This window comes from Gallinula chloropus (assembly GCF_964237585.1).
Source record: "Gallinula chloropus genome assembly, chromosome: 2".
In the NCBI taxonomy this organism is placed as follows: domain Eukaryota; kingdom Metazoa; phylum Chordata; class Aves; order Gruiformes; family Rallidae; genus Gallinula; species Gallinula chloropus.
The window spans coordinates 69,377,568-69,389,426 of NC_140086.1; the positions used below are offsets into that span (position 1 = coordinate 69,377,568).

At 45.0% G+C, this 11,859-nt stretch overlaps 1 protein-coding gene across 1 annotated transcript in view; it reads right to left on the reverse strand.

Annotated features, from left to right (window-relative positions):
• The window catches only part of LOC311205889 (poly(rC)-binding protein 3-like), a gene marked incomplete at its 3' end in the record, with an annotated part of 138,321 nt that extends 130,398 nt beyond the window's left edge, over positions 1-7,923 (reverse strand). Inside the window, exon 1 of the mRNA XM_084280415.1 lies at positions 7,778-7,923. The remainder of the gene's footprint in view (positions 1-7,777) is intronic.
• Between the last annotated feature and the right edge of the window lie 3,936 nt (positions 7,924-11,859).

The following is an 11,859-nucleotide window of genomic DNA, read 5'->3' on the forward strand; positions in this document are numbered from 1 at the left end:
GTATATATATACACACACATATATATACACACACACATTATAATCTGTACATGTGTGGCAGGTTTATTTATATAACAAAAAGGTAACCAAGCAAAGCCCTCTAACAGATTTTAGCAAATCCAAAAGTTAGTTAAGGATACTAGTTTTCTTCTGACAAAGGTATGGGGAAAACATGGAATATCAAGATAGGTTGCCTAAATGGCTGCAATTCTGCCTTTTATTATCTTCTCATTGAAATGGAAAACCAAGAGAGCAGAAAGGATGTTTCTGAGAAATTAAAAAGCAGCATCCAACCACACCTGATGGTCGCAAAGGTGTTTTCCAGCCTAGTGATTCTGTGACTAAAGCACGTTCATGCAACTGCAAGGAGATGGTATCACCCTCCGGCTATGAAGTACCACCCATCTATCACTCACCAAATGCTCATGGATGTGATTCTACATGGGGGCAACACAAAACAAAACAGTTGAGCTACTGTTACCTTCAGCCATGACAATCTCAATAACTGCAAAAGGAAATTATTTGCATCTCTAGTGTTTAAGCTAATGCACTCTGCTCTGCGGCCAGTTCCAGGAATTCCTGAAGCCACCATGCTGCAGCTGAAGATAAGCATCTTCTTAAAGCATCCTTTTTTGGACATGGGTGAAATTTCTCAAACAGTAATTAGCTACCAGTGAGAGGTTAAAGCATATGACATCACATCCTAGGTTATGATAGGGTATGCCAGCAAATTAATTGGTTCTGAAGCTTCCGGAGATACATAGGCAATTACAGCTCCTGCAAACAGGAGGCCAAGAGCAATTCTTGTTAGAAGTGTGGGAAAGAGTCACACCCCACCTGTGACAGTTACGACAGACATCCCCAAGTGCAGATGTCCTTCTGTCTGCAGTGGGGGATGTTTGGAGGGCTGCCCTAGACAATCATGGGAAAACATATCTTCAGGAGGCTCCAGCACTGTAGCTCATGTTGGAGGCTTTAGTCAGAGATGTATCATCCCCACACAAACAACAAAAGCCTCCAAAATTTCTAGAGTATTTTAAAATACTGGGTCAGAATTTCTAACTTTTTTTGACACTGCAAACACTGAAGTGATGGTGAGATTTTGTTACAAGCAAGGTTTAAGAGCTCTTACAGGTTTTTATTCAGCCTCCTTTACAGACCCTAGCCCACAGTAAGCATTGTGGGATGCTAACAGTACTTAATTAACAGTGCCAGTCTTTCTGTTACCTGCCAGGCATCTGTATTTGTACAGTGCGAGGGCTGGTGGGGAAAGGAGGGAGCAGGAAACGAAGCGTCTGTCTGTCCCTCTCAGTGTCTGCCCAAAGCCCTTGCTCTTCCTGGAGAAATCCAGCAGTGTAACTTCCTATGTTCCCTACCATGCGAACGAAACCCAGCAACTTAAACGTTCCTGAGTTAAAAGGAAGTCAGGATTCCAAACCCGATTCTCATCGCTGCGAATTAAAACTCTGACCTCGCGTGTCATAACAGTGGTAGATCTCTCATATTTTACCGTTTGCAGGAGCCAAACATTTGGTTTTCATTTGCTCTCGTGGGTATAACATACGTTAATAAAAAAGGCAAACAGTCTTTTTAATCGCTTTGATAATATGTAAGCAAATCTCTACTAGATCCAGGCGTCTCAGGGACTTTCAGTATTTAATCCAGTACTGCACAGTAATTATTGAGTGGATTTACAGCATTTACAAACGTTGTGTCTGCCCCCAATGTTTTTACAGCCTTTTCATTTAAAATCTCTGCTGTTGTTCTATAGAATGTTTAATGTTACAAAACAGCCGGCAAAATTTCCATTAGCTCTTCTGGCTAGATGCTGGCACACAGCCACAGTCATGCTAATGAGGTCCTTGAGGTACGCACAGAGTTTTGTTAATTGAATGGAATCACGGAAAAGTCATTTTATAGTCTTCAAAGCTCAGACTCTTGTCTTTCTGTTCATCTAAATCAGGCTCGAGTACCACATAGACGCTCTACTGCCCGACGATGAGAAAACACAAACCAACGGGGAGCAAAGGTAATAGACCATCACAAATACAGAACTAGATGGTGTGGACACTGCACCAAGAACTTCATTGCCACGTAGCTTCATCCAAAAGTTTTCCTTTTTTTGAGGGGAGACATACCTCTCTGCTTTCTTTTTCTGCAGAGAGCTCTGCATCTGGCAGGGTATTCTGCTTCCCTTGTTGTCACTGGGACAACCAGACCGTTCAGATTTCACCTCATGAAATCCTCAGATTAGCACTAATGTCTCGTCTGTATTTGCTCCCCGACAGATGTATACCTGTTTGTACATAAACCAGGATGGGAGACTTTTTGTGGCGCTCGTCTTGCCCCATACACAGCTGCCCAGACTCTTGCCCCATGCCTGCAACTGTGGTTTGGACACAGCCACCCCCATTTTCTAAAACTTGGCTGAAGACTCAGAAAGCCTCGCTTTAAGAGCCACAGTCAAATGATTTTGGCTTGTGCTTGTTTTCATTGGTTTGGTTTGTTTTCTTTTTTTGGGAGGAGGGGTTCTTTTTATTATTTTAGTGAAATTATTTCTATTTCCCTAAACTAGTTTACAAATATAACCAAGAATTTTCACAGCACACACATGAACAAGAGGACGAAAGCAGTACAGAACGAGGCAGAGAAGTGCAAACAGGTTTTTTCCCTAAACATTTAACTTGCTTTTTTGAAAAAAAAAAAAAATTCAAAGTGTTTATCTTAAACTGTTCGTGATGTTAAAAAAACTAACCAAACAAACAAAACCATAAATTAGACATAGAAGTTTTTCTCTGTGTACTTTTGCAGGAGTTTTCAGGTGTCACTGCAATAAATCTTACTAAGAAATGCTGCGGGGCCCTCCTCACACTCACCTATCAAGCCACTGAGCAACTGGGTTATGCTGAGAACAACAGGTACAGTGGACTCTCTTTACTCAGTTTCTTAGTTTGATGCTTATGTATTCTGTACTTTTACAGCCAAATCCTACCACTGATGGCCACATCCCTCTCCGAAAGGAGGCCTGTTGAGATCACTGTGCGGTCTTGGCAGTCTTAATGGCTGCTCAATGATTCCCAACAGCATCTAGCTAGGACGTCAAGAAGGAACCTCTGAGGGGGCAGGAGGAATAAGAAAGTTGATCAGACTCTAAATTACAATTACAGGATTTGGAAAAACAAGGTCTGATCCAAGAGGGAGCCTGGCCTGTAGAGGAACAGAATTTAAAATAAAAAAAGAATAAATAGGAATGCATACATTAACCATCCTGGAAAAAAGATCCATTCTCCTTGGTTTGCTTATTTATTTATTTTTTTTACCCGTGTAAGACAATAACTCTTTATTTTTTAAATAACAATGACTTTCTATATGAATTGTTTTTTATGTGTCTGCGCTGAGGGCTTTCAGGGCTCGGAAAGCAAGTCAAGATGCTGAACGACATGTGTGTACACAAGATGACAGCCTTTGGCAGGGGACACAAAAGCTTGAGAACACAGGAAAGCGCAGCAAAGGACCACCCTTGTGTGTCAGGAACGATGGGGCTGTCTGCTAGAGAGCTTGGCATGCCGTTCAAATGGGAGTTTGTTGACCTGAACTTGATTTCTGTGCCTCATTGATGAATGTTAATATACAATTGCACTTGCTGAATACTTCCATGGCTTTATAACCACTTTATAGATGCTCGGATGTAGCATCATCTCCTCCTTCCCTCCCCCTAACAGATAGGGTCTATGCTCCATAGAAACACACGTACACCCTTAAGACTGGGTGGACGTCTATTACAAAGATTTTCTGCTTGGTTTTAATCCAAAAAGAGCTGGTATCGAGCTGGTACTTTTTAATTAAAGCCTCCTTCGCTCAGCTCTTTTGTGTCTTGTGGAGCATCTATCAATTCGGAGGAGTCACCGCAGGATGCCCCCGGTGGCAGGAGGCTACTTTGTCCCCTCCCCCAACCCCAGACACTGTTGTTGGTTGGTTTGTTTTTTTTTTTCCTCCTTCTATCCCCTCCTCCCCCCCCCCCCCCCAACTTCATTAACTAAATGCACTGAATAAACCTTAACATCCCAGCTAAATCCTATTGGCCCTGGATTTGCTGCTTAATGCTAAAACCCAAGCGACCCATTTTTCTCCTGTTGATACTTCTATTGCTGATGGCAGCCAGCAGAGAAAAATACCCAACCTTAAAATGTTTCAGTGTGAGGAACAAAACCCAGAGAACTCATCGCTCACCCTCGCTGCCGCTCATGAACTTTACGTAAGCTCCACTTGGTGTGTCAAAGCCTCCCGCGCCTTTGTGCTTCGCAGGCAACGCCGTGAATCTGTTGCTTAGCAAACGAACGCAACAAAGCGCATCTGTTATTAAAAGTGCAACAAGGCTTCTTTTAAAGAAGAACGGTGTTCCAAAGTCTGTGAGAACGTATTTCTGTGCGTGGTACGGTCCCCAGTCATGGTGTTGCTATAAAGGTCAGAAGACCCCACTAACTGAAAGAAAAAACTTTGGGAAAGACTAACAGCGAGTGTAAACAGTTTCAGTTCTGAGTTCTCATCCTTAGGTTTTCCTGTAAGGTGTTAACAGCTTGCCTCCCCAGTTTCACATACACAACAAAACAGGCTCCATACTGTTCAGCATCGCCCTCCCAGCCAGCCCTCCTGCCATAATGGCTGTTTCTAACCTCATGGCAGTTCAGCTACCCAACACCTTCCTTGGTCTGTGAGGAAGACAGAAAGAGTCTGTTACTAATGCAGAGTGGAGGAAGAGTGGGAATGCTGATTGTCACTTCCCAGCTTTCGGCTCTTTTTCCATGGCACCAACATTGGGTTACCCATCCAGGCAAAAAATCTCCCCATGGCCGCATTCAAGAACTCCGGCACTCCTGACTTCTCCTGGAGCAACCAGCCTGCCTTTACTCCTTGTGCCTTCAGACCTCCAGCCTTTCTGCCCTTCTCAGTCAATCACCTCAACGACCACCGCGTGCTTTTCCAAGGCATCTGCCACTTCAAAACCCTCCTCTCCTGCAAACAGCTCTTTCACCCTTCCACTGTTCACCCCTGTGGCTGCAGCCACATCCCCTGTTAGCTTTGTGAGCTTCTCCACAACTTTCTGCCACAGTGATACACCCTTGCCCTGTTGCAGTGTCCCTTTGCCATTGACCCTGCCCAACATGCTTGACGGCCACCTCCCAGCCGTCCTGAGCTGGAGGGATGGGTCATCCCTTGCTCCCCTGTGTCCTGTCCCACTTCCCCAGCACAGAGCATGATGAGGGGTGCAAATAAGCACGCTTCAGGACAGCCTCTGACTCTGCGATGGCTTTGTGGCCAGCTGCTTCACCACTGAGTGCTGTCCTCACAGATTAGAGAAGTCGCTTCCCACATTTTCAGTAATCTGCTGGAGAAGGCTATTCCAGTTTGCTCCAGAGTATCCAACACCACAGCAGTCCTTGGATTTGGCTTATATTTTTAATACCACATCTGGCTTTGCATTAGTAACAGACCTCGATGCTCCACAATACTGAGGCCGGTTTCTGCGGAGAGCCGCATCCTGAAGCGCCTACCCTTGTGCGCATCCAGCCCCGCGCCCGGCAGATCCCTGTAGCATTCAGAGGCTGCAAAGCCGGAAAGGAAACAGCGAGCCTGGACAGCTGGCAGAAATTCAGTTATCCTGAGGAAAAATTGTATTTGCAAAGTACCTAAAAGCAATTCCGATCTAGCGCTGAAGATACACAGCACAGGTTGCTCATTAAGGCTGTTAGTCCGCCATCCGCCATGAGAAGGCTTTCAAGTAAAAGCGCTCCCTGACTGGCTGCGTGCTTGCGTTAATGTATTTCTTACCAATACCTCTAATGGAGAGCTTATCGTATTGCTAGATGCTCTGAAGTAATAAGGAAAATATATTGCACCATGTAAGAATAAAATTAATCTATCCGTGTCAGTACGGCTTACCGCACCGCACACGTTCTACGGATGCCTTTAAATACGGTCCTTGAAGGATGCAATGGCAACTGTCTCCAATATTACAGAAATACTCAATCCAGCCTAAATTGAAGACCAAGAGCGATAAGGAGCAGAACCAGTAAAACAAACAGTTATATCCTTGAGGACTTGTTTTGGCAGCATGGATACAGATGAGAGGCAGAAAGGGTGGAAGGTCTGTTGTAAGAAGCCAGCTATTTCAGATCATACGGAATATAAAAATAAAAAATAGTTATAGATAAAGAAGGTAATACCCACACGATCAAGTTTTTCCTTTTCTTGAATACAATGAGTAGAAGATGAGATAAATGAGGTTTTTGAGTAGGCAAGACCCAGCTTTTCAGTTTAATTTATGTTTATAAACTCTTGTGTGATTTTAGCATGGCCGATTCCTGGATTCCATTTTGAACAATCCTCGGTGATAGTTCATGAGCTTTGCACCAAGATTTTTTTTTATGGATATGTGTTGGACAAATGGATTCCCAGCTGCTCAACTCCATTTATGTTTCCTATTTTTCTACTTCCAAAACTGTATATAAAGAAACAAACAATACTGACTGCTAGACTAGATGGTACACACACTTCACCAGCAATTTATTTATTTATTTTTAAAATATTTCAAGACAGACACACAGAGCAATTTCTAGTCATAACTGCATTTTGCTGTCTATAACTGACACAAGAGCTGCTAAAATACAGTCAGGTAGTATGCGTTAACTCAGCATTTATTTTCCTAATAGTACTAGTAGAGTTATAAGAAACAAATACAAGTTGCACGCTGAAGATAACCCTATCCAGTGTAACAGGACATTCTAGCAGAAGTATCCAAGAGGCGAAAGCACAGCTCTTGACGCAGTCACACAACTTCTTGCATCTTTACAAACAATAATGTTATTAATAATAATGATAAAAAAATAATAACAGAGAGGCACAAAGTCCAGAATCCTCTCTCACTGCAGCTGTCACAAAGCTACCGTGTATTCCCCAGCCTTTCTTTAAGAGATGCACGCACTGGAGTCCGCTTTCCCCCCACCGCACACCGCGCAGAGCGGCGACGCTTCAGCTCTTTACATTGGCAATTAAAACCAACCGACCAACCAAAAGTTCTCCAGAAACTTTAAAAGCTAAATAAAAGGAAACAGCATCCAGTGCCAACACACCCCAAACACGGGACGTTATCCCCTCTCCCTAACTTTTGTCAGCGATGCAGGGTTAGCAGCACATCAGAAACTTCTCAGTCTCGGGTCTTTCCAACCCCCCTCCTCCCGCTGCCCCTGCGCTTTGCCTTGGCCTTTCCCCATTTCGCCTTAAACACACGGGAAACTACTAAGCGGGGGACACACGCATCTCTGCCCCCCACCCCCCCCCAGTCTCCAGATGATATTATCGCGCTTAAGCCCCGGTTCGGGCGGGGTTACTCACCCCGGGGGAGGCAGCGGAACCCCAGCCGCAGCCCCTAGCAGCGGCCGGAGCGCGGGTGAGCGGCCAGCCGCATCCCCGCACAAATCACTTCCACGCCAACTTGTTGGCTTCCATCTTTTAACGACTTTGCCCACCGCAGCCTGTCCCGGGCAGGCAGAGGGGAGAAACTCAGCCCTTCAGCCGCCCGCAAAAGCAGCGCGCTCGGCTCCCGTACGCTTCAAAACAAAGCGGAGACCCCTCACCCCCGCCCCTCCCGCACGCAGCACCCCCCTCCTCGGCCGCGCTACACCACCAGAAAGCGGGAGAGGGTTTCTCCTTGGCGGGGGGGGGGGGGGGGGGGGTGTCCCTCCCCTCTCGCATCCCGGCGCGGGGCAGCGGTACCCACCTGCTGAGCGGGTCCCCGCGCCCGGCCGGAGCCCCGCGCCGCTCCTTTCCTGACGGGGGTCGCAGCTCCCTCCGCGCCGCCCTGCGCGGGGCTGCAGCCAGCCGGCTCCCTCCGTGCTGCCCGGGCGCGGACAGATGGCCGGGAGCCCTGAGCCCAAACAGACTGAAGCAAACCGGGGCTACTTTTTTTTTCTTTTTTCCTCTCCTTCCCCTTCCCCCCCCTCCCCCTCCTTTTTCCTTTTCTTTTTTTTCTTTCTTCCTTCCCCTTTCCTCCCGTCTCCCCGTTTTTCCTCCCTCCCTTCCTCCCCTGGCTTAGCCCTTAGCAGATAAGCCCGAGTCAGCCAGAGTGCGCTCACAACACCCCCTCCACCAATCATTGCAATTAGTGCCACATGAGAGGAGCTTCTGCCCAAAATCTGCTTAAGAAAGGGCCGGAGGGCAGGGCAATCTCCTTTGCTCTACAATGACCAGAAGCCGCTATAAATATCCAAACAAAAGCACTGTCAAGGCCAGGAATGTCATGTCCTAATGTAATAAAAATTATAAAGATCCAATGTATACAGAAGTACAAAGGAGGGAAAACAATTTTCCAAAAGATTAAAAGCAGTCGCCACCTTCCTACCCTCTTCTTGCCCAACGCGAAACCTGGTGACACGTTATCAAAGTTGTATATTACTGGGTGCCAAGCTATTATATTTTCGAGGTCCCGAGCAGCGCGCTCACAATCCCTCTGTGACAGCTGCACACTAATATTTATAGGTACCCAAGTCCATGCATCTTATATAACCAAGTACGGTGACCAGGGCTGGTCAGAGGTGGCCTCCAACCCTACAGATACATCGCATCATGCAAATACCATGCCCCATGACTTCTCAAAGTCAAAACATTAACAAGAACTTCCCAATAAACCAGCAGGTAAATCCATACATTAAAGAAGTACAGTCACATTTGTATCAAACCCAGGGGATTTGATCTAATTGGTTTTAGACACATTTTACACCAGCATATTCCAGCACTGTGGGGAGAAACTCAAGCTGGATATTTCTAACTCTACAGTTGAGTTAGAGATGAAAACAAACAAAAAAAAAAACCCAACAAACCTACCCCAAAAAACCTATCTCAAAGTGCCCTGGATCTATTGGAGTGCCTCCACCAGCATTGTCCAGACCTAGAGCTTGTTCACCCCTGTGCAAACCTCTGGTTTGCAGGGTGCAAGTAGCTGGATGCTCCCTGCTCTGGTGTGGGGAGGGCAGGGCAAGGGAGTGGTTTCGGTCCCTTTTGACTGCTTGCAAACTCTGCAGTGCCTTTGAGATAGTACTTTTCAGCCTGTTGATGGCAGGATGACAACAGCTAGGTTCATCTGAGGGGAAGCTGGTAGTCACCTAATTCCCTCCACAGACGTTCCCGGATATAATTGTTGCAAAGGGAGGGCACTCCACTTATGTCCCTCCAACTCTCGTGTCTCAATGTTTATGTACAAATCTCTGTAAAACTATTAATCCAATTGGCTAACCTCCTGCTTTTTTAGAACTGAGATAAAAGCCGTCTGAAATTATTATCCCCATGTTTCTTCTGTTCAGTTTCCATCAATTCCACAATAAACTTCTCTTCTATGACAAATAAATGTTATTTTTTCTATTTCATTCCCATGCCCTCCTCTGATCATACTTGTTTGTCCCACTGCAGAGCACAGTGCTTTCTCATACTAAACCCATTCACACACAGACTTATCCTCAGAGCACCCTTATCCTCAAAGGATGTCCAGAGATGGTTTCTGCTGGTTTATTAATTCCCTGAATTTAAGGATGTGTGCCCGACATAACAGAGAATGTACTTTCAGAAGATCATCTGAAGAAGCATATTTAAAAGGGAGAATATTTAAGCAAAGTTCATGCAAAGCCCTAATCCAAAAATCACGTGCACGGGCTTGCAAAAACAAAACTGCCTGCAAGATTTCCAGACTTCCTCATTTTAGCAGGGACAGAAATATTCTTTATTTCAACAAAGGGCTTTCAGTAACCTAGAGTGCACAGATGCAGAACAATAACACCAACGCGAATGATACAGACTAAGCATTGTCGGGCCAAAGCCGCTGGCCTGGGGGTAGACAAATCTCCCCCTGAGGATGTGGGAGAGTGAAGCAGAGACCCCCTCTATGTCACTGACAGGGTGGAGGTCCATGTAGCCCAGCACAGGAACCGAAGGCATGGCAGGACGTCCAGCTGTGGTGGCAGGGTATTGGGATTTAGCTAATAAACACTGCCAGCTCCACATTGGGTCCTGCTTTTACTTCAGGCAGGGCCAGGCTGGGTGTCGGCAGCAGCAGTACAGACACACTTTGCATTGCAAAGGAGCAGGCAGGACCTTTGCTGAAGGAAAAAACAAAAACCAAAAAAACCCCAAACCAAACCCAAAACTCCACAACAAAACCCCCTCCAGGTAAGCAGTAAAAGATTTTTAGTATAATGAGCTTACCTGGGGAAAAAAACATGACCTATGACTTAAACAGCTGCATAGCTGTAACTGAGTAACAGGACAGCAAAAACAAGTCACTAACAGAGTGAAATGCAAGATGGTGTGCATGGCTTAAAGATCCAGCCAGGCAGATGCATAAATTGGTAGAACTGAGCCACTGATGTCAGAAGTGAAAGAAAAATATCCTTTCCTCTGAATTTTGGGTGGTTTTTTTTATCTTCCACGTCCTGGATGAACTATCATTACAGAGTTCAAAGAGGGAAAGAAGGTTATAAAAATAAGCAATATGTTCTCGTGTTGCCAAAAGGCCCTGTTTGAGTTGATGTGTCTTGACCTGGTCCTCACTGTTTCGCATGCTGCCTTCCTACACCAGCTTTTCCAACCTATGGATAGAAATGGTGGAGGCATCCTGCAACCTCCCTTGAGGATGCCGAAAACGTATAGAAAACTCCATATGTGGAAGCACGCCTGGCAGAGAGGTCTTCAGAAGAGCTTGAAAGTATTCAGAATGCCAGTTGCTTTACAGATCACAACGCCGTGTCTGATGATAAATCTAAGAGACAGGTGACACAAATCTCCATAAGCAACGTCCCAGAAATAAAATGAATCATGGAAAGATACTGTGTAGTTTTGGAAATGGTTCACTGCAATTATAAACTGGTTGTGAAATATTCCACCAATAGATCAGGGTAGGATGTCTCTTTCTGTAGAGAATTGTGGCTGTTACCTGGAAGTGCTTTAAGTTAACTTTAAATGGAAACCTGGGTCAAATACACTGGGCCCTCCCACAATTTCCTGGAGAAACAAGGCTATATATGGAAAGCTGTCCTCAAGCACTGGTTGAAGTTTTCCCTTAAACACTGTTTTGTTTTACAAGTGAAAACTGATGACACCACCAAATCATCTAGTATTAGTGTCCTTTTCTTTTATGTGTCCCTGCTCTTGGAAAAAAATAATAATGGATTATGCTATTTCTTTGTCTGAATAAAATGTTGCAGTTCCGGAGATAAAGACGTATTCAGCTGAGCAATTAAATAGCCAAATAAATGAATCAGCAGAGCAGAAGTGACAGATTTAATTACTGCTTAGAGCTAGGAAGGGGAACTAATTATGGGGTTCATGAACCACATGCCATTCTTCTCCTTAAGCATGTGCTTCGATTCTTCTGGATCAAGCCCTGCAAATGCAGTAGCACCATGCACCAGGTTTAAAAAAATATAATAATAGAAGAAAAAAAAAAGATATTTGAGATACAGTAATAGTCTAATCTTTGAAGAAAGAATAGTCAATACTCTGTTTTAAAAGCCTATATTCAATCGACTTGATATCATGAGTTAGAGGATCGTTCTTTAAAAAAATAGACACTAAAAATATAGTTTGCCAAAAAAATGAGAGCACGACAAAGTTCACGGGGTGTGAATAAACCAAAGATTGCAACAGAAAGCTGTGGCAATTGAAGCACAGAGCACGCAGATACATCAAGTGTCTAGGGGTCCTATTGATCAGAGAGTACCTGTAGCTGGGAAGCCTGAGAAAGCTGCTGGCCCTGGTTGTCTGCGGCTTTGGTCTATCCACCACAGCAAGCAAAAGACTTCAGAATGACACTTT